The sequence below is a fragment of the Jaculus jaculus genome, chromosome 19 (genome assembly GCF_020740685.1).
Source record: "Jaculus jaculus isolate mJacJac1 chromosome 19, mJacJac1.mat.Y.cur, whole genome shotgun sequence".
NCBI classification, from domain to species: Eukaryota; Metazoa; Chordata; class Mammalia; order Rodentia; family Dipodidae; genus Jaculus; species Jaculus jaculus.
In genome coordinates this window covers 41,983,280-42,005,248 of record NC_059120.1, presented here as the reverse complement: position 1 = coordinate 42,005,248, position 21,969 = coordinate 41,983,280, and the positions used below count along the sequence as shown (strand labels likewise).

The window sequence follows — 21,969 nt, the reverse complement described above, 5'->3', positions numbered from 1 at the left end:
GGACTTTTATCATGAAGGGATGTTGGATTTTGTCAAATGCTTTCTCTGCATCTAATGAGATGATCATGTGATTTTTGTCCTTCAATCCATTTATATAATGTATTACATTTATCAATTTGTGTATATTGAACCATCCCTGCATCTCTGGGATAAAGCCTACTTGGTGAGGGTGATTGATCTTTCTGATATATTCTTGTCTTCTGTTTGCCAATATTTTGTTGAGAATTTTTGCATCTATGTTCATGAGGGAGATTGGTCTGTAATTTTCTTTTTTTGTTCTATCTTTGCCTGGTTTTGGAATCAGGGTGAATCTGGCTTCATAGAAAGAGTTTTGTAGAATTCCTTCTTTTTCTATTTTATGGAAAAGCTTAAAAAGCAATGGTGTTAGCTCCTCCTTGAAGGTCTGGTAAAATTCAGCAGTAAATCCATCTGGGCCTGGGCTTTTTTTAGTTGGGAGATTTTTGATAACTGTTTGCATATCCATGCTTGTTATAGGTCTATTTAAGTGATGAATCTCATCTTGATTTATTTTAGGTAGGTCATATAAATCAAGGAAATCATCCATTTCTTTCAGATTTTCATACTTTGTGGACTATATGCTTTTATAGTATGTCCCTATGATTTTCTGAATTTCTCTGAAATCTGTTGTGATGTTACACTTTTCATCTCTGATTTTATTAATTTGTGTCTCTTCTGTCTTTCTTTTGGTCAGAATTGCTAAGGGTTTATCAATTTTGTTCATCCTTTCAAAGAGTCAACTCTTTGTTTCATTAATTTTTTGGATTTTTTTGTTTCTATTTCATTAATTTCTGCCCTAATCTTTATTATTTCTTCCCATCTACTGATTTTTTAGTTTGCCTTGTTCTTCTTTTTCCAAGGCTTTAAGGTGAAGCATTAGGTCGTTTACTTGAAAACTTTCTAATTTCTTAATATAGGCACTTAAGGCTATAAATTTACCTCTTAGGACTGCTTTCATTGTGTCCTAGAAATTTTGGTATGTTGTGTTCTCATTATTGTTTGACTCTCTAAATTTTTTGATTTCCTTCTTGATTTCTTCATTGACCCATTCATCATTTACTAGGGTATTGTTTAGTTTCCATGATTTTGTGTATGCTCTATAGCCTTTCTTGCTATTGATTTGTAGTTTAATTCCATTGTGGTCAGATAGAACGCAAAGAATTATTTCAATTTTCCTGAATTTGTTAAGATTTGCTTTGTGTCCTAATATAGGGTCTGTTTTAGAGAATATTCTATGTGCTGCTGAAAAGAATGTATATTCTGCAGCATTTGGATAAAATGCCCTGTATATATCTGTTAGGTCCATTCCTTCTATGACCTCATTTCATCCAGATGCCTCTCTGTTTATTTTTTCCCGGGATGACCTGTCAATTGATGAGAGTGGGGTGTTAAAGTCACCCACTACCATTGGGTTTGGTGTTATCTGTGACCTTAGTTCTAATAGTGTTTGATGAGTGTTAGGTGCATGTATGTTTAGGATTGTAATGTCCTCCTGTTGTTGACAGTTGTTATCTTTCTGGATTTGTAATAGATCACTCCAAGCACTTCTGGCTTTTAAAGTTTGTGTTGAATAATCTGCTGTAATCCTGATGATCTTGCCTTTGTAGGTAAATTGATTTTTCTCTCTAACTGCTTTCAGTACTTTTTCTTTGGTTTGTGTGTTTGGTAGTTTGATTATAATATGACGAGGAGATGTTCTTTCCAGGGTTTGTCTGGCTGGGGTTCTAAAGGCTTCCTGCATCTGCATTGGCACCTCTTTCCCAATTTGGGGGAAGTTTTCTTCTCTGATTTTGTTGATGATGCCTACTATGCCTTTGGAATGGAATTCTTCTCCTTCTACTATTCCCTGAATTCTTATAATTGATCTTTTCATAGTGTCCCGAATATCTTGAAATTCCCACTCATACTTTTCTATTAGTTTGTCTTTCTCTTTGTTGGACTGTATTAGATCTGCCACCTGGTCTTCTAGCTTAGATATTCTGTCCTCTCCTTTATCCATTCTACTGGTAAGATTTTCTACAGATTTTTAAATTTTCATTAACTGTGTTTTATATTGCTAGTAATTCTAAGTGGTTTTTCTATATTGTTTCTATTTCCTTATTTATGTCTAGTATTGACCTTTATTTCATTAAATTCCCATTCTGTGTCTTCTTTGCTTCCTTCAATTTCTTCTTTGAGTTCTTTGAACATATTTGTAATCATCCTTTTGAAATCTTTCTCAGGCATTTCCTCTAACTCATTCTCACTGGAGGTCATTTCTGACACATTAATAATTTTTGGTGGATTTATATTGTCTTGATTTTTGGTGTTTCTTGTGTTATAATGTATATATTTTTGAATCTTGGATTATTTAATGATTGGATTTTCCAGTTATCTGGTTATTATGAGATGTCTCAATCAATCTGATGTTATATATCTTCAGGCTAGGAGCTTAAGGTTCTAGGTGTGGCTCTGAAGACTCTCAGAGTATCTACAAAAGTGACTCTAGTTGTTGGGTGTGCCTGCTATGAGAGTATTCAAGTAGGCTAAGAGGAACAAAATACAGGCAGATTCTAAAATTTAACTAAACAATGTACACTGTCAATGAAAAACAGCATAGAGTATTTATCCAAGAGTAGGTATTATGACAACCAGATCCTCTGTCTTTCCCTTAGACTGTATGGTGCCTCACCCACTCCTTTAATCCTGAATACATTGTGGTTAAGATTTCTGGTCTGTAGAGGGTTCCAAGTCAGCTTGTGACCAGGTGAGACCCTTCCCTAATGTATGACAGAAGAGTAAACAAAGCCACTATAATTCAAGAAGCAACAAATAGCAAGCCCAAAATTCAGCTTATTTCAGAATGGAAAATTTGACCATCCATCTGAGTTAACATATAATTTATCCGAATATGGAAGGTACCATTAGCACTTCTGGTTCAGGCATATATACCTGGTTTATGAGGCGGGTACTGACCTGGTGTAATCCCAGTTACCTTTTTGGATGATTTTGGTCTCAGCTGTGCTCTTGATTGTGTCCCTCTTTGGTGCTCTGTCAGATCAAGTAGGTGTGGTCGGGTCCCTGGACCACTGCTCTGTTCATGGGAGCTGGGACTGGTGGTGGGGAAGGGGAGGGAGCCAATGCTGCTCAGTTTGCCTGCTGCCTGCTGTTCCTCATGTTCTCCTACCTTGTGATCTGCTCCTCTGTTGTTCACTGCTGTTCTCCCTTCATGTTTCTTGAGTTTGCAGAGAGCTGTGGTGTGAGTGGAAAATCCCCTCACCTGGCTTTTCCTGCAGTTCAAGCCAAGCCTGCCACAGTCTCATGTGGACCTGCCCCGCCAAAGCAGCTTCTGCCTGTGCACGTGGGCTCTGGATGCTCTGGATCTCTCCTACTTCTCTGCTGCTCTTTCAATTCCATATATACCTCACTTTTTAGTAAAAGTGTGTATTTTGCTGGGTATTTTTTTTTTTTTTGCCTTTTTCCCCACTATGCTGCTTTGGCATGGTACCTACACCGCCATCTTAACTGGAAGTCCAATATACACCTTTCAATAATAACTCTTAATATCAACAACCTCAATGCCCCAACCAAAAGACATAGGTTTGCAAACTGGGTTAAAAAGCAGGATCCTTCAATTTGTTGTCCCTAAGAAACTTATCTTTCTACAAAGGATGGACACTATATTAGAGTAAAAGATTGTAATACAGTGTTTCAAGCAAACGGGCCTAGAAAACAAGCAGGGGTTGCTATCCTAATATCTAACAGGGAAAACTTCAGACCACCATTAGTTAGGAAAGACAAGGAAGGTCACTTTATGTTGATTAAAAGAACACTCCAATAGGAGGAAATTACCATCCTAAATGTATATGCACCTAACATGGGGGCTCCCAACTTCAACAAACAAATTCTATTAGAACTAAGGTCACAGATAATACCAAACATAGTTGTACTGGGTGACTTTGGCACCCCACTCTCATCAATTGGCAGATCATCCTGGCAAAAAATAAACAGAGATGCATCTAGATTAAATTAGGTCATAAAACAAATAGACCAAACAGATGTATACAGGAAATTTCACCCAGATGCTGAAGAATACACATTCTTTTCAGCATCACATGAAACATTCTCTAAAATAAACCACATGTTAGGACAAAAAGCAAGTCTTAATAAGTACAGGAAAAGTGAAATAATTCCTTGTACTCTAGCTGATCACAATGGGATCAAACTACAAATTAATTTGAAGAAAATCTATAGAGATATACAAAATCATGGAAACTAAACAATACAAGCTACTAGCTGAGGAATTGGTCAATAAAGAAATCAAGAAGGAAATAAAAAAAATTCATAGAGTCAAATGATAATGAAAACACAGTATAACAAAACCTTTGCGACACAATGAAGGCATCCTAAAAGGAAAATTTGTAGCTTTAAGTGCCTATATTAAGAAATTATAAAGGTCACAAGTAAACAACTTAATGCTTCACCTTAAAGCCTTGGAAAAAGAAGAATAAGACAAACCAAAAATCAGTAGATGGGAAGAAATGATAAAGAAAGAGATAAGAAACACAAATTAATAAAATTAGAGATTAAAAAGGCACCATTACAACATATAGCAAAGGAATTCAAAAAACTACAGGGACATACTATAAGAACATATACTCCACTAAATTTGAAAATACGAAAGAAATGGATGATTTCCTTGGTTTATATGACCTACATAAATTAAATCAAAATGAGACTAACCACTTAAATAGACCTATGAAAGGTGTGGAGATCCAAGCAGTTATCAAAAATCTCCCACCTAAAAAAAAATCTAGGCCCTGATGGATTTACTGGTGAATTTTACCAGGCCTTCATGGGAGAACTATCACCAATTCTTCTTAAACTTTTCCATAAAACAGAACAGGAGGGAATGCTACCAAACTCCTTCTACAAAGCCAGCATCACCCTGATACCAAAACCAGACAAAGAAAAAACAAAAAAAAGAAAATTACAGACCAATCTCTCTCATGAACATAGATGCAAAAATTCTCAACAAAATATTGGCAAACAGAATACAAGAATATATCAAAAAGATCATTTACCCAGACCAAGTAGGCTTTATCACAAGGATTCAGGGATGGTTCAACATACAAAAATCAATAAATGTAATACTTTATATACATGGACTGAAGGACAAAAATCACATGACTATCTCATTAGATGCAGAAAAACCATTTGACAAAATCCAATATCCCTTCATGATAAAAGTCCTACAGAGACTGGGAATAGAAGGAACATATCTCAACATAATAAAGGCTTTATGACAAACCTACATCCAATATAATACTAAATGGAGAAAATTTGAAGCTTGTCCACTAAAACCAGGAACAAGAAAAGGGTCTTCATTGTCCCTAGTTTTATTTAATATTGTACTGGAAGGTTTAGCCATAGAAATATGACAAGAGACACACATAAAAGTGATACAAATTGGAAAAGAAGAGATCAAGTTATTATTTGCAGATGACATGATTCTATATATACAGGACCCTAAAGACTCTACTAGCAAACTGTTAAAGCTGATAAACACTATAGCCATTTATCATGATACAAAATAAACACACAGAAAGTAGTAGCCTTCCTATATTCTAACAACAAACACACAGAGGATGAACTCACAGAATCACTCCCATGCACAATGCGTCAGTCAATAAATAAATAAATAAAGTGCCTTGGAATAAACCTAACCAAGGAAATGAAGGTTCTCTACAATGAAAACTTTAAAACACCCAAGCAAGAAATTGCAGAAGACACTAGGAAATGGAAAGACATCCCTTGTTCTTGGATTGGAAGAATCACTATTATAAAAATGGCAATCTTACCAAAAGCAATCTACACATTTAATGCAATCCCCACCAAAATTCCAATGGCATTCTTCATCAAAATAAAAAAATTCATTTAGAAGCACAACAAACCTTGAATTATCTAAAACAATTTTGAGCAACAAAAATAAGGCTGGTAGTATCACCATACCTGATTTTAACCTATATTACAAAGCTAACAAAGTAACAAAAACAGTACTGCAACAGAAACAGACATGTAGATCAATGGAACAGAACAGAGGTCCCAGATGTAAGTCCAGGTAGCATTAGCCAACTGATCTTTGACAAAAATGCCAAAAATAGTCATTACAGAAAACACAGTCTCTTCAGCAAATGGTGCAGGGAAAACTGGATATGTATCTGCATAAAAGTGAAAATAGCTCCTTCTCTCTCTCTCCATGCACAAGAATTAAGTCCAAATGGATCAAAGATCTTCATATCAGACCTGAAACTCTGAAACTGCTACAGGAAAAAAGTGGAGGAAACCCCTCAACATATTGGTCTTGGCAAAGACTTTCTGAATATAATCATAATTGCTCAGGCAGTAAAACCACAGGTCAACTGCTGTGACCTCATGAAATTACAAAGTTTTTTTACAGCAATGGACACTGTGAATAGAGCAAAGAGGCAACCTACATAATGGGAGAAAACCTTTGCCAGCTATACATCTGACAAAGGAGTAATATCTAGCATATACAAAGAACTCAAAAGATTAAATAATAAATCAAACAATACAATTAAAAATGGGTTATGGATTGCTTCTCGGCCTTTTGGCTAAGATCAAGTGTAGTATCTGTTCTTATCAGTTTAAAAATGGGTTATAGAGAGTTCTCAAAAGAAGAAATACAGATGGCATATAAACATCTAAAAATGTTCCATATCCCTTTTCATCAGGGAAATGCAGATTAAAACTACGTTGAGATTCTATCTCACTTCTGTCAGATTGGCTACTATCATGAAAACAAATGACCATAAATACTGGCAAGGATATGGAAAAAGAGGAACCCTTCTACAATGTTGATGGGAATGCAATGTGGTCCAGCCATTGTGGAAATCAGTGTGGAGGTTCCTGAGACAGCTAAAAATAGATGTACCATATGACCCAGCTATAGCACTCCTAAACATATATCCTAAGGATTCATCTCACTACCTTAGAGACACTTGTTCAACCATGTTTATTGTGACAGAAGAGTGCTCAGCACTGAAATATCTCAATCACACCTTCCAAGGCTCAGGGTCCATTGCAGAAGAGGTGGTGGAAGGAATGTAAGAGCCAAAGGAAGGGTAGGACTTCTTATATCATGTTCTTCCAGACACACAACAGCCTAGATATCCATGACCTCACAGTGCCTGACACTACCTACATAAGACCATCATAATAGGTAAAAAAAAAAAAATCATGACATCAAAATAAAAGAGAGGCTGATTGGGCGGGGGGGATATGATGGAGAATGGAGTTTCAAAGGGGTAAGTGGGGGGAGGCATGGAATTATCATGTGAAATCATTAACAAGTATGGAAGCTGTCAATAAAAAAGTAAAATTAAAAAAATAAGGTGAGGGCTGGAGAGATGGCTTAGCAGTTAAGTGCTTGCCTGTGAAACCTATGGACCCCGGTTCGAGGTTCGGTTCCCCAGGTCCCACTTTAGCCAGATGCACAAGGGGGCGCATGCGTCTGGAGTTTGTTTGCAGTGGCTGGAAGCCCTGGTGTGTCCATTCTCTCTCTCTCTCTCCCTCTATCTATCTTTCTCTCTGTGTCTGTCGCTTTCAAATAAATAAAAAATGAACAAAAAATATTAAAAAAATAAGGTGAGAGATTAGTGAGATGGCTCAGCAATTAAAGTTGCTTGCTCACAACACCTGGCCATTCCTGGGTTCAATTCCCTAGTGCCCATGTAAAGCCGGATGCACAAAATGGCTCAAGTGTCTGAAGTTCATTTATAGTGACTGGAGTCCCCATACTCTTTCTCTCTGTGTCTCTCACTCCTCACCCTCTCTCTCTTTTAAATAAATAATTTTTAAATAAAAAAAACTTTTGAAATTCATATGAGAAACAAAAGACCCCAGATAGACAAAGCAATCCAGAGCAAAAGAAAAATAATACTGGAAGTATCACCATAGTTGATTTGACGTCATACTACAAAGCCATAGTAATAATAAACAGGAGTGTGGGCTGGAGAGATGGCTCCGTGGTTAAGACACTCACCTGTAATGCCTAACGACCCAGGCTCAATTCCTCAATGCCCACATAATGCATGATGCACAAAGTGGTGCATGCATCTGGAGTTCGTTTGCAGTGGCCAGATGCTCTGTTGCTCCCATTCATATTCTCTCTCTCTCTCTCTACCTCTCTCCTTGCAAATAAATAAAAAGTATATTTTTAAAAATACCAGGGCTGTACAGGCATAAAAGCTGATATACAGAGATATCACCATACCTGAAGTATATCTGAAGTCACACTATGGAGCCATTGTACTAAAATAGCATGTTACTGGCGTAAAAGCTACCATATAGATCAATGGAATACAATAGAGGACTCTGATATTAGTCCATTAAACTACAGCCTACTGATTTTTTTTCTTTTGTTATTTATTTATTTATTTGAGAGCAACAGACAGAGAGAGAAAGAGGTGAAGAGAAAGGGAGAGAATGGGCATGCCAGGGTCTCTAGCCACTGCAAAGGAACTCCAGACCGTGCACCCCTTGTGCATCTGGCTAACGTGGGTCTGGGGAATCGAGCCTTGAACCGAGGTCCTTAGGCCGGACAGGCAAGCACTTAACCACTAAGCCATCTCTCCAGCCCAAGCCTACTGATTTTTGACAATGGTGCCAAAAATAGACTTTGGGGGAAAAAAAGCATCTTGTAGAAACGATGGGAAAGCTATATATATACCTTTAGAAAAACAAGATTAGATCCTTATCTTTCATGCTACACAAAAATTAACTCCAAATGGAATAAGGACCTCAAAATAAGACCTGAAACTGAAATTTCTAGAAGATAAAGTAGGAAGTATACTTCAAGATACAGGAGTAGGCAAGGACTTTCTGAATAGGACTCTAGTCATTCAGGAAATATAACCAATAGCCAACACATGGAACCTTATGAAATTAAAAAGCTTTTGGCCAGGCATGGTTGCCCATGCCTTTAATCCCAGCACTCAGGAGGCAGAGGTAGGAAGATTGTCATGAGTTCAAGGCCACACTGAGACTACATAGTGAATTCCAGGTCAGCTGGGTTAGAGCAAGACCCTACCTCAAACAAACAAAAAATAAAGAAAAAGAGAGAGAGAAAGAGAAAGAGAGAAGGAAGGAAGGAAGGAGGGAAGGAGGGGAGGACAGAAAGGAAGGAAAGAAAGAAGGAAGAAAAAAGCAAAACAAAGCTTTATTACAGTATAGGAAACTGTCAATTGAGTGAAGAAGCAGCCTACAGAATAGGAGCATTAACATCCAGAATATTATAAGAACTCAAAAAGACTAAATGTCAATAAAATTAACAATTTGATGAAAAAATGGGTGATGGTGCATAATAGAGATTTAACAAAGAATAAATATAAATGGCTAATAAGTTGTTTAAGTGTTCAACATCATTAGCCATTGGGGAAATGCAAATTATAACTACTTTGAGGTGCTACTTTGATAAGAATGGCTCATTAAAGCAATAAACCATAAAATGCTGGTGCGGTGGTGTGGATGAAGGGAAAAGGAACCCTTATTCACTGTTGGGGGGAATAAAACTAGAAATCAGTGTATAGGTGCCTCACAAAAAAGCTAATTAACAGAGCTGCCATATAACCCTGCCATACCACTGTCTGACATATACCCTAAGTACTTTATATTGTACTATAGAGATACTTGCACACTAATGTTCATTGATACCCTCTTCATAATAGCTAAGAAATTGGGCGGGGCATGGTGGCATATGCCTTTGATCTCAGCACTCAGGAGGCAGAAGTAGGAGAATCACCATGAGTTCAAGGCCACCCTGAGACTACATAGTAAATCCCAGGTCAGCCTGGGCTAGAGCAAGACCCTGCCTCAAAAAATAAAATAAGGTAATAATATACATAATAGACTTTTAGTCAACAACAAAGAAAAATAAAGCAATGAAATTTACATCAAAATGGATGCAACTGGAAAATACTATACAAATGAGGCAGCCCAGGCCCAAAAGTACAAACACCACATATTCTCTCCTGTATGTGGAAGCCAGCTTCGAATTTTTTAATTTGTGTGTTTAAGTTGGACAGAATGTCTACAGTAGCCACAAAGCTATGAAGGGTCTATATGTGGTGTAAGAGTATTAACTGCACATAGAGCACATGTGGTATAAAAGCAACGGAGGAAATAGTTGGGAAGGGGTAAGCAGAGACGGACTAGTGGATGGTGCAGAGGACTAAATGGATGATTAGCTAAAACTAAGGGTCAATGAGACATGCTTATGGAAACCTACTATTCTGTATACTAATTAAAATGTAAGAAGAGAAAGAGTTTGAATGAAGCTACTCTACATAGATAAAGTTGCTCCCAGAAGCCATAGGTTATTTAAAAAAAAAAAAAAAAGCAGTGCCAGTTGGGAAATTCATCTCTATGAGCTGTTTGTGGAAGCCACAAAGGCCCATAAAACAATACAGTTATTGCTAGTGTTCTTGATTGCACACAAAAACAAGATGGTAAGTTCCTATTGGTGAATACATGATTTGGTTGCAGGACATACAGAATTCAAGGTGAAACTGAGATGGAAGCTTCTCTCCTGCTGACTGGCACAATGCTAGAAGGTGCTATGTGGACTGCTGGGACAGAAAAGTCATTAACAGGCTTACCCAGCTGTAGACCTGTGTGTTACACAACTCAGTGGCCATACAAAGTGTCTCTGCTGGTACAATAGAGGCACAACTGTTGTAAGGGCAACCAACCACTTTCTAACCAAATCTGAGACTTGTTTGTTACACAAAATGTAATGCATGGCTAGTACTATAAATATAGTAAAATGTCCATGGCTGAAGAGTTATAGGCACTAGGCATGAACCTTGTACAGTTGCTTAGCTAAATGGTCATGATATCATACTGCCTTCTAAATACTTATGTTTATACCCTGTGGTGGTTTGAAGCACATTCCCACCCCCATATATTCATGTGTTTTTAATGGTTGGTACCCAGCTGATGAAAGTTTGGGAGGTTGAGCCTTACTGCATAAGATCTGTTTGGGGAGGTGTTGAACTTCAGGGTGTTACAGCCAGTTTCCTCTTGGTAGAATTTAGCTCTCTCTGTTTTCCACCTGTAGTGACAAAGAGGTAATGTCCAGCTTCTGCTCATGCCATGCTTTTCCCTGCCATCATAAAGCTTCCTTTCACTACTGTAAGCCAAAATAAAACTTTTCCACCTACCAGCTGCTTTTGGCCATGTGCTATATATCTCAGCAACAAGAAGGTGACTACAACACATGACACGATGCTGCTCATAGTATTGGCCATAGAAGCTTCTGTATTATTTTTAGTTTTGACACTTTGATACATGTATTTTGATCCAACTCCATCCATTTATGCTCTCTTTTCCCCTTCCCTTCCCACCAAACCCTTCTTCTTCCAATTAGATACACATCCTATCACTACATCTTGACCATTTTATTGACCCATTGATTTAAACTAGGGCCACTTACTTAATCATGGGTAGGAGGATATTTGCTTGAAAGTGATGAAGGAAGATAGGAGAAAGCTAGCTTATTTGGGGGGAGTTTTACTTAGATAACCAAAGAGAACCAGTAGGTGCCACCCTAACGGCATCTCACCTTGGCACAAGAACAGAACTCTCTTGGCAGAAATGGAACTCCTGTCTAATGGAGACTGATCTACAGCACCCCCTATTGCCCAGTCTAGCATGCTACATAGACAGACAGCCTAGGTGGACTGGCCCAGGGATCCGCCCTCTAAATCTACTAATGATAAGGTCTTCCCCTTGCCTATAAAGGCTCCTCTCTTCTTCCTGTTGCTGACTCTGTCAAGCTCCACTCAGCTCCACTCTGGTGCTCACCTCTGACTCTGTTCACTTGGCTACAGGGACACATGTGAGTTTGGTTTCCTTCTCCCCCAGCCTGGCTGGGTGTGGGGAGATCATAAAACTGTTTTTTGGTCTGAGGTAACTTTTCTGCTTGCCTCTGCTTTATAGTTTGGTGTATCTTCTCACTTTGATTACAGGCATGATTTTCCTGTTTTCTTTTCTTTTTTAATTAACTAGACACATAATTTATTGAATATTTTAACCTTTCCTAGTGATTGTGATTTGGCGCTCTTTCCTCTGGTTCCTGAGTCTACCAGGTGTGTATTTTCCTTACACTCCAGATCTACCATCTGGGTACTCTCACCAACTTTAGGCCTGCTATCTGTGTAATTTCTTTAAACTTGGGATAACCATGAGTCTAAGTCTCTTGATTACTCATTTCTCCTCTGAATCTCTTCATCTCTGCTTTGATATCTGCCCTCTCATTTTTTTCCTTGAGCCTTGCCATTTGTCCTCTTAACTTCTCTCAAAACACATGGCAGATGCTCCTAGATTCTACTTTTCACATGCCAGTATCTTTAGACTCTCTCTAAAGGCCTCAATTTCTCTTAAATGTACCTTATAAACTATGCAGTTTCCATATGAGAGCATGTTTCCTGCTTCCCATTTGCTTATGACTCTGTTCTAGCTCCCAATTTCCCTTAAATAAACCCCACAACTTGTGATTTCTCCCTAAATAAACTTAATAATTTATAATTCATCCTTATTGAGTCTATCTTTATTAATTCTTTATTAAAGGCAGCACAGAACACAAAACTCGAGGTTCACAGATTCTGAGAGATCCCTCCTGAACTCCAAAATCCTGCATCAGTGAGCAGTCTTCCAGCTTCTACATCACTAAAGGTCATGACTTTATCTCTCCAAGCAATTGTCAGTTTCCACTATTTACTCCAGGAGGTGTGGGGATCTCATGATCCCTTCACTTATCTATGATGAAACACTGACAGGCTCGAGAAGGTTCAGGAAGATGCATATCCGTGAGACCATGAACATAGCAAACTTGCATCCAGAGACAGTATTCAATAGTCTCACTTCGCATCCAACTTCTCTTCTATGAGGCTTTCTAAGCCTCTGAGGTTATGCTTTAGATGTCATGATACTACTGAGCACAAACTAGTCATTTACTCTTGGCAACTTTGCCATCTGGACATTTCTGTATTTACCTGTACCCTTTGCACAAATAAACTTCTGTGTTCAAGGCTGTGAACAGTAACAGTCTATGAGAACAAACATACATATTTACAAAGTAGTTTGGCATGTTGTCCAATTAGCATATGTATAGCACTGTATGATCTGAGTCCCCTGCCACAGACTTTTGGCCAGTACCAAGCATGACTTTCCTCCTGTTCCATAGACCTCAAACCCAATCAGAAAGTGGTTGGTTGTGGATATCAAGCTAACTCATAATAGGGTAATGTTTGCATAAGCTAAGTTTGAGGACATGGAAGGCTGTGCACCTTGGGTGGAGGTTCGTGAAGGCAGGAACTCACAGCTTCTTCCAAAGATTTTCTGATATAATAAACATAGACAAACAACTCATGATCTGTCTTAGGGTCAGAATCCCCATAGCTTTGACTAAAAGAATCTAAATAAAAGCTTCAAGTGCAGTCAGTTCTGGGAGCATTTGAGTACATCTCTCCCCACCCCGAACCTCCATTAAATCATGTTTTGCATGTGTGTATTCATTTTGCTTTCATCCAAACACTGCTGGACAGGGCATACAAGTGGTGTCTGAACAGGGATAGTGCAACTCCGGAGGCACAAAAAGCCTAGGACTCCAAGGAAAACAAAAAGGGGAGCTCCACAGCACAATCATAAGTGCCAAGGAATTTCTGCTCATCCTCAGGAAGTGATTCAGTCAGGGGGACATGGAGCAGTCACATATCAGACAGGATATAGTAAGGTGCTTTGGCACTCGTTGAAATCCTCAGGGGCTCAAGTCTCAGAGGAACAGCTCTTGAAGCTGTTGCAGGCAGTAGTTGAAATTAATCCTTGGTTTCCCGATGATGGCACACTGGATATGGCACTGTGGGCTCAGGTGGAGACAGTTGCTATTATGCAGGACCGTCTACCTTACCAGGGCCCAAGGAAGCTTGGGTAATTTTACTTACCTCTTTCTACAGTGCATGCATGGATTTTCTGCTGGAATATATATATATACTCGTTTGCAAGATATTCTAATCATTCTCCTACACTCCAGAGAGCAACTGGAAACACCATGGGAAAGCTACTTTTAAAGCCAAACATTCTGAATTCAAACTATTTTAAAAAATGGCTTTATCCTAAGCTTTCCCTGCTTGTTATGAGCCTGATATGTCTTTCAATCTGGATTCTCACTAGGTGCCAGAGTTTTCCTAGCTTTCAAGGGCAATATAGATAAACAAAATAAAAGAATATGAAGCTTTGATCTAAAAGGTTTAAAAAGATATTTCCATTTGTTTAGCTCTCAGAAACAAATGGATAATTACCTACTGTAGATCTGCATAAGTAATTTCACCAGTGATCTTTTATGTTATTGAGTTTAATATCTCAAAAATATAAAGTTTCAACTTAAGTTTCTTAAGGTGCACCTAGGATTTATGCACTTATGTCATGTGTATCATGACGTTTTCATGTGTGTTTTTGCATGTTGCCTTATCAAAAAAAATAGAGAATACCAACATAAAATTCAAAATATATGACATCATCACTTCAATTTTTCATTATTCTTTTTTTTTTTAATTTTTATTTATTTGAGAGCGACAGACACAGAAAGAAAGGCAGATAGAGGGAGAGAGAGAGAATGGGCGTGCCAGGGCTTCCAGCCTCTGCAAACGAACTCCAGACGCGTGCGCCCCCTTGTGCATCTGGCTAACGTGGGACCTGGGGAACCGAGCCTCGAACCGGGGTCCTTAGGCTTCACAGGCAAGCGCTTAACCACTAAGCCATCTCTCCAGCCCAATTTTTCATTATTCTTAATTTTGCTTTTAATATATTTTTGGTATACCAATTTAAAGTATAAATGTGTATGAACTTAAACATTTTGGTGATAGACTAAAAGGCCTTGAAGCACATATTCATAAATTAAGTAATCTTAACTTCATAAAACCTATAAAAATGTTATTTTGGATTTAGTAAATGATTCACAAAATCATAAATACTATTTGTTTGGGTAATGTAATATTCATTGGAATCCCAAGATAAAAGTTTCACTAACATAGGTGTTAACATTAGATGTATAAATTTTGCTAATTTCTTTCTGGGCTGGAAAGTTTTTATATTATTGATTGGGGTGCTAAAGATTGGATTCATGATAAACATAATCATTCCTTGTCTTTCTGTCTTCTATCAGTGGTTCAATAGTATATAACAATGATTCTATTATATGGGGAGGAAGATTACATTATAGCCCCCAAAACATTTTAGGAAAAGGGTATCCACAAACCCCTGTTTGATGACTTGGCTCTGCATTTTTAAAATTATTCAATGTGGAAAAGTAAATTTACAAAAGTAAAGAATGTCTCTTAACTTACTTTCTATTGCTACCACACTGGACCACTTTGCCTTTGTATTCTCATCCATATATCATTCTTATTGATCCCTTTACTATTATACAAAAGGGAAATCTATTTCATATTCTATGCTCTTCCAGCTGCTACTATGCTGTCTATATTACTTGCTTGTTTCTTAAGTAAAGTATAATTATGTGATGTGAGTCTTATGCCTTATCCCAGTAAATTATACTGAGCCAGAAAAAAGAATCCAAGGCTTTTACTATAATTAAATAATTAGTATAATACTTCAACAGACCTAAATGGTTTTGAGTATGCTCATAGCCACTATAGTCACTACTGCTTAAATCCTACATGCTTCTGTCATGGCAGTGACAAAAGTCACTTCATCTACTATAACAAGACACTTTGTATATCAAGCTGTATATAATGTAATGAGTGTCGTTACTATACAACATGAGATAGGCAAAAAACTGCTAACCTGAGTACAACTAACAGAATCATGATAACATATATTGGAGACCAAATTCAACCCACTCTGTTCCAGACTGCTTTGGGATTGGAGAAATAAGTCCATGTGTATGACCCCATATCTTTAATAAAAACCTAAGCATACATAGAACAAAATTAATAAACATCTTCAAGTGTCGGGCACTGCCAGGCACAGGATGGAGCCTTCAGGAGAGGTGCCTGAGCTTCCAGGCATGGCTAAAGACCCCCAGGAGGCCACTCTCTCTCCAAGCACAGCACTCCTGAGCTTAGACTTTGCCAATAGCCCTGTGACCTTTGGCCAGTTGCCTAGGAAACACCTTATCAGCCTTCACACAGCCCATCCCCCTGAGACCCTAGATCACCTGACCCCCCTGCCATTGCCTATGTGCTAGAATGAATGTACCCATATGCTAATTAGGCATCAGAAATGAACTTGGTATGTCCAATCCCCTTAGGGTCCTCCCCCCACCCTCAGATGCTTATAAACCCATTTCCCTGACAATAAATGGAGAGAGCTGTTCAACTATCTCCCAGAAGTGATTCTCTCATCACATGCTCACCCACCCCAGTTGCCTGGGCACCTTTGGGGGAACCATGTCCGGGCCCTGGAGGACACAGGAGCCTATAGCTGGCGCCCAAACAGGGACCTTATGAGACAGATAGGGTAGGTGAGTGCTCTCCTAGAAGGACTGGGAGACATTGGCCCATGCAGCCTTGCCTCCATGTATTTGAGGGCTGGCAGGTCTCTCTTTTTCCTCCTTTATTTTCAGTTCATGCCATCGCATGGAACCAGACACAATGAACTGGCAACTGGTGTATCTTGGCCAAGGCCCATATCTTTGATATTGACTAAAGGCCAGCCGTCCTCTGCCAGGACCCTGACAGTCCACTGGGTGTTGGCAAAAACTCTCTATTTCTCTTTCATCCATCAGATGGAAGCTATTTTTCTCTTTTTCCTCCTTTACTTTAATATTGTCTCCAGCAAAAGGAAGCATAGATTTATAGATTATGGGCTCTTCTGAAAGTTAAAGGAACGAAGGTCTCCCAGAGGGAGGCTGGCTCCTTTGAGGAAGTCTTCCAGGTTGCCCCCTTGATGACTTCTGGACATCCACATGGCCCAGACATGTGGACCCGCATAGCTTATCTGGCTAGGGAATGTAAAGTTCAGAAAGGAAATTTCCCCTCACTCCATTTAAGCAGCAAAACTACAAGCCAGATTTTCAAGCATTCCAAAGTGGCTTGAGTCACAGCCAGGTGGCCGGCTCACACATGCCCAGACAATGGTGCCTCAGCCCATGCAGGCGCCATGTCTCTGCTTCCTCTCCTAATGCCCCCCGACTCCCTATTTTCCCAGTGGCTCCCCATGGGCCCCTTCTTCTTCAGTAGCTTTCCAGCAGTCCTTGGAGGACTCCTCTTTTCCCAACAATCCCAGGGACCCCCCCTCCCTTCTTTCCTCTTCAGGTAGCTGGACTCAGATTCTGGCAGCTGTCTCAGCTATTACCTCCATGTGTACTAGACCAGACCCTGAGTGAGTTCCCGGGAGCTGGGTGAGGCTGAAGCTGGGCAGGGCTGATCTAAGGTGTATGCTAGCCCTGCCCAGCCACCACAGCACTGGTACCAAGAAGCAGCAAAAAAAAAAGTCACATTTAACTAAAGCCTATGGTGAACTGAAGTTTTACATAAACAATGCCATACTTTGTTACATGATATCATAAATAGAATTACTGACTTTATATTCTAGGTCAACTTCAACTTCCATAGAGGATTACTGAAAACAACAGAATTCTTTCTGAAGTGGTAACTTATAATTTGCCAGGTATTTAAAAATAATAATAAAAGAAAAGATTGTAATGTCCTGTTACTTAAAAGGAGGAGGCAACTGACCTGACTTCTAGGCCAGCCTTCCTCAAGATAGCAACAAAATTTGCCTTAGTTAATCATGATAAAATCATTTCCAGGTGTATTATTGGTATTAATTACATAAAATTGTCTTTAGTCTACTTGCTTGTCAATGAGTAATAGGATTAATAAATTTGGTATAATTCTCTTCATACTCTTATAAGAAAGATGACTAGGGTTGGAGAGATGGCTATTTGCTTAAGTGCTTGCCTGTGAAGCCTAAGGACCCTGGTTCAAGACTCTATTCCTCAGGACTCATGTTAAGCAGATGCACAAGGGGGCACACATGACTGGAGTTTGTTTGCAGTGGCTAGAGGCCCTGGCGTGCTCATTCTCCCCTCCCCCCTCTCTCTTTCTCTCTCTCTGCCTTTCTCCCTGTCACTCTCAAATAAATAAATAAAAATAAACAAAAAAATTTTAAGATGGCTAATTATTGGGTAAAATGAGTTGATTAAAGGAACTGGAAAGGAATTTTTCAATGTTATGACATAAAATGCTCATTAAAAATGCTTTTTGAGTGATACTTAGGTCAGAATGTTAAAGTATGTGGATAAAGATGTGCATGTGTATGAAAAAACTTTCAGGCTAAACCTAAACACCATGCCTAAACTTAAGAGATTTTTCAACTGTTTACAAACTCTTCAGGAAGAAAAAACTAATTTTCAGGCTAAAATTGTTGGGATAGCTTGCTTAAGCTTTATCAAATTTAAGTCATGGGTAAAACATAACATTGTTTTATGTTAATAAAAATTTCTATGGTACATGAAATCAATAGCTATCAAGAATAAGCCAAACTCATTGGTTGTCAAATGGTGTCTTTTATTTCAAAAAAGATTTATCAAGGGTTATATTAAAATTTAACTAGCTGTTTTGGTTCAGAAAAAAAGATCAGATTCTACTCTATTGTATGTAAAGTAACTGTCTCACTTTTGGCATGTTAAGTTCAGTGCTTATAACAAAATTAACACTTAAGACATATTCCATACTTGAAGGTACAGCCTCATGCTCAAACAATGCTCTTCATCTGAAAAAAATAATATTCAAGCTCTATGGTTCTGTTTACAATGTTCTCTGGGTAACTGGTACCCACACAGGTATCTGAACTAATCAAAGATGTTTTCAAACACAGGTGCTAAAACTTTATACCATTTTACTTGTCCTTTTCTGACAATTTCTAGTTTAAATTAATTAGTTTGTAAATTAATTGGTATCGTTTTCAAGACTTATAACAGGTTCTGCCTATTTTTAATTTTTTTCTCTTTTTTTAAATTTTTATTTATTTGAGAGTGACAGACAGAGAGAAAGACAGATAGAGGGGGAGAGAGAGAATGGGCGCACCAGGGCTTCCAGCCTCTGCAAACTAACTCCAGACGCGTGCGCCCCTTTGTGCATCTGGCTAACGTGGGACCTGGGGAACCGAGCCTCGAACCGGGGTCCTTAGACTTCACAGGCAAGCGCTTAACTGCTAAGCCATCTCTCTAGCCCTATTTTTAATTTTTTTGAGGTAGGGTCTCACTCTAGCCCAGGCTGACCTGGAATTCACTATGTAGTCTCAGGGTGGCCTTGAACTCCTGGCAATCCTCCTACCTTTGCCTCCCAAGTGTTGGGATTAAAGGCTTGTGCCAACATGCCCGACTCTGCCTATTTTTATAAATGTTAAATATTTAAAGTGTGAGAAGTGCCTACTTTCTATGCCTCAGATATATGGCTTATGCTGCCACAGTACAACAAATATTAAAAAGATTAAACAAAATGATTTTAGAAGCCCTTGTGCCATTCTTTAGCTAAACCTTCTTCGGTAATCAAATATGCTCTATATGTACATACATCCAGGCTGCTGTAACTTCCTTTCTAAGTATGGTAATTACTTATGTAGAAGCCAAAGTCAATTGGAGTCATCAGAGCAAACAGGGCCAATATTTTGGCCTGTGCTCCTAGGTCATGAAGCCACTGGAGTGTCGGGAGCCATAGAGCAAAAGCCTCTCCATTTTGCCTGGGCCTGCTCATAAGCTGACTCATTACTCAGAAAGCTGGTCCATCCAGCTTTCTGTTAGGTACTTCTGGAATGTTGGTCAGCAGACTGCTTACAGAATCTTTTGCAAAAGGCCAGTTTATGGTCAGGATGTGAAGCCTGGTGCAATCAGGATGTTAAGCCATTGAGGCAAGATTAGATGAACACCTAATTACATCCCCTCTAGGTTTCCTGACAATTCCAAAGCCCTAAATCATGTCAGCCAGCTTATTCCCCCCCACCACCAACTTTTCTTCCCCTATATAACCACTGTGTAAAAAATAAAGACTCTGAGGCCTTGACAAACATCTAGCATGGTTTCCTTCTTGTGCCTGTTTGCCTTCTTTCATTCAGGTTAATTTCCCCTCATGTCCTTGTTCAACTCCCCACTGGCTGGGACAAGTGGTGCCCAACGTGGGGCACGAGGTATGAAGAAAGACCTGAACATTGCTCAAGTGGATGGCCATCCCAGCCATTGGACCACCACCCCACCGGTGGGTGAGTGAAGGTACGCATAGAGGTCACTGCAGGCACTCCACACCTGTAATACAGACCTGCACCATGATCGACGCAGAAAGCCCGCCTATGATACTGATCCATTAAGGTAAGTGACGAATTTTAGGCAGACTATTTAGTCAGATTTACAAGACACAAGAACTGCGGGATTTCTTTTTGCACTTCTTTTCCTCCTTTTACTTTCGGTTGGTGCCATCACGTGAAATTGATATATAGAGACAGGGCAACTGAAGCCTCTTGGCCAGAGCTACCCTCTGGCATTGGCTGAAGGCCCCTACCTCCCTCTGAGAATCCTGACAGCCTGTTTGGGTGTTGGCAAAGACCTCCTATCTAGCCTCTCTTCTTACCAACCAACCTGGCTATGAAACATCCAGTAAATGCTCTTAGAGCGGCTGCCAGTTCTTAAAATTACAGACAGGCAAACATCAAGCCCACTGGGGAATCCCCCGTGGCAGTTCTCCAACTGGGAACATTGCCCTCTGGTCTTGGCATTTCTCCTCTTTCCTTTTCTATCATGGGACAGACCCTAAGTAAGCCTAAATTGTTGAAGGGCTTAAAATTTCTCTCAAGGCACAAGGAACACAGGTTAAAAAAAAAAAAAAGATTTAGCAAAGACTAAAAAGGAGCTAATTGCCATAGTAAAAGATTTTAAAAGCACAATAAATTGAGATTGCTTCAAGTTCTTTAAGCAAATTTTTTAATTTTATCAGGAGAATATGTTCTTTTTATATGTGTGTGTGTATGTGTTTATGTGTGCTCATTGTGCTTGCTAGTTGTGTTGTGTTTATGACTGTTTGTAACTAAAGAGATGAGATGGATGCAGGTGACATCCCTTTCTCATCTAGAGAATGATTTCAAGGAAATCAAAGACCTAAGCATAGAAATTAAAAAGGAAAAGTTAAATGTCTTTTGCAAGAGTGAATTTGCCAGATATTTTTATAGGTCAACTTCACCTTACATAGAGGATTATTAAAAACAACAAAACTTCCTGTAAAGAGGTAACTTATAATTTGTCAGATATTTTAGAAAAGATTGTAATGTCCTGTTACTTAAAAGGAGGAGACAACTGATCTGACTTCTAAGCCAGCCTGCCTCAAGATAACAACACAATTTGCCTTAGTTACTTCTAATAAAATCATTTCCAAGTGTGTTATTGGTATTAATGACATAAAAGTGTATTAAGACTACTTTCTTGTTAGTAATAGGATTAATCAATTTGGTGTACTTTTTTAATAGCCTTATAAGAAAGATAATTAATCACTTATTGGCCTTTTAGCTAAGATCAAGTGTAGTATCTGTTTAATATATGATACATCCTCTATCTGAGGACAATACATTAAATGGATTTTTGGAGCTCAGAGTTGGGTTATGTTAATATTTAGTTAACTATTTTGGCTCAGAAAAGACCAGATTCTACTCTATTGTATGTAAAGTAACTATCTCAATTTTTACATCTTAAGTCCAGTGCTTATAACAAAATTAACTCTTAAGACATATTCCCTACTTTAGGGTACAGTCTCATGCTCAAACAATGGTCCTCATCTGAATATACAATTCAAGCTCCATGGTTCTGTTTCCAATGTTCTCTGGGCAACTTGTACCCACACAGGTATCTGAACTAATCAAAGATGTTTTCACACAGGTGCTAAG

At 38.7% G+C, this 21,969-nt stretch overlaps 2 pseudogenes; both read left to right on the top strand.

Annotated features, from left to right (window-relative positions):
- The first annotated feature begins 6,612 nt into the window (after window positions 1-6,612).
- Window positions 6,613-6,724, top strand: LOC123456185 (annotated as a pseudogene).
- A 14,851-nt stretch (window positions 6,725-21,575) lies between these two features.
- On the top strand, window positions 21,576-21,741 carry LOC123456186 (annotated as a pseudogene).
- The last annotated feature ends 228 nt before the right edge of the window (window positions 21,742-21,969 follow it).